Source organism: Myotis davidii, unplaced genomic scaffold, assembly GCF_000327345.1.
Source record: "Myotis davidii unplaced genomic scaffold, ASM32734v1 scaffold4153, whole genome shotgun sequence".
Classification (NCBI taxonomy): Eukaryota; Metazoa; Chordata; class Mammalia; order Chiroptera; family Vespertilionidae; genus Myotis; species Myotis davidii.
The window spans coordinates 43,746-45,192 of record NW_006284981.1 but is presented as its reverse complement, the minus strand read 5'-3'; positions in this window follow the sequence as shown (position 1 = coordinate 45,192).

Sequence of the window (1,447 nt, the reverse complement as noted above, 5' to 3'; positions counted from 1 at the left end):
CTTATATAATAAAAGGGTAATATGCAAATTGACCCTAATGGGGAATGACCAGGAATGACTAGTCATTATGACATGCACTGACCATCAAGGGGATAGATGCTCAATGCAGGAGCTGCCCCTGGTGGTCAGTGCGCTTCCAAAGGGGGAGCACCACTCAGCCAGAAGCTGGCTCAGGGCTGGCCAGTGCAGAGGTTGTGGCAGGAGCCTCTCCCACCTCTGTGGCAGATAAAAGAATACCCAACTAATGGTTTAGACCCGATCCCTTGGGGGCCTAAGCCTTTAGTCAGACATCCCCCGAGGGCTCCCTGGCTACCAGAAGGATGTCTGACTGCAAGCTTAGGCCTCATCCCCCGGGGAGTGCTTAAGTTGGGCTGGGCTGAAAGACAACCCCCACCCCTGGGAATGAATTTTGTGCACCGGGCCTCTAGTAAATACATATTAATCAATAATTAATAATTAATCATAATACTCATAGATACAGATAACATTTTGACAGTTGCCAGATGTGAGGGGAGTTGGGGGTATGGGTTAAAAAGGTAAAGATTTTTTTTAGAAGTACAAATTAGTCATAGCCCATTGACCCAGACAATAGATAGGTGAAGGCTTGAGATAGGGCAAAGGGGGGGAAATGGCAGACATGGGTAATACTCTCAACAATAAACTGCATTTTTAAAAAACATTTATATCCCCCCCTAAAAAATAAAGTGCATAGCATATATCTATCAGTTTTAAAAAATTGAAAGAACTTTCCCTGATCAGTGTGGCTCAGTTAGTTGGAGCATCATCCCATACACTGAAAGGTTGAGGGTTCAATTCTACTCAGGGCACATACCTAGGTTATGGGTTTGGTCACTAGTTGAGGCACATATGGATGCAACAGATCAATGTTTCTTTCTCACTTCAATGTTTATCTGTCTTTCTCTCCCTCACCCTCTCTCTAAAGCCAATAAAAACATATCCTCAAGTGAGGATTACAAAAAAATAAAGAACTCCATTCAAATATATGAATACAGATGAATCTCACATACAAGGGTGGGCAAAAGTAGTTTTACAGTTATGAGTACATGAAACACTGTACTATGGTATTATTTATTACTTAATTGTACTAGAGGTGCCAGTGCACAAAAATTTGTGCACTCGGGGCGGAGGGTGGGGGTCCCTCAGCCTGGCCTGTGCACTCTCGCAGTCTGCGACCCCTCGGGGGATAACAACCTGCTGGCTTAGGCCTGCTCCCGGGTGGCAGAGGGCAGGCCCAATCCCTAGGAGCAGCCCCTGTTCGGGCTCAGAGCAGGGCCGATTGGGGAGTTGGGGCGCTGCCCCCTGTCATGCACAGAGCAGGGCAGATTGGGAGGATGCAAGGCCGCCCACAGTCACGCTCAGGGTAGGGCCGATTGGGGGGTTGGAGAACCGCCCCCTGTCACACTCAACGTAGGGTCAATGGGGAGAG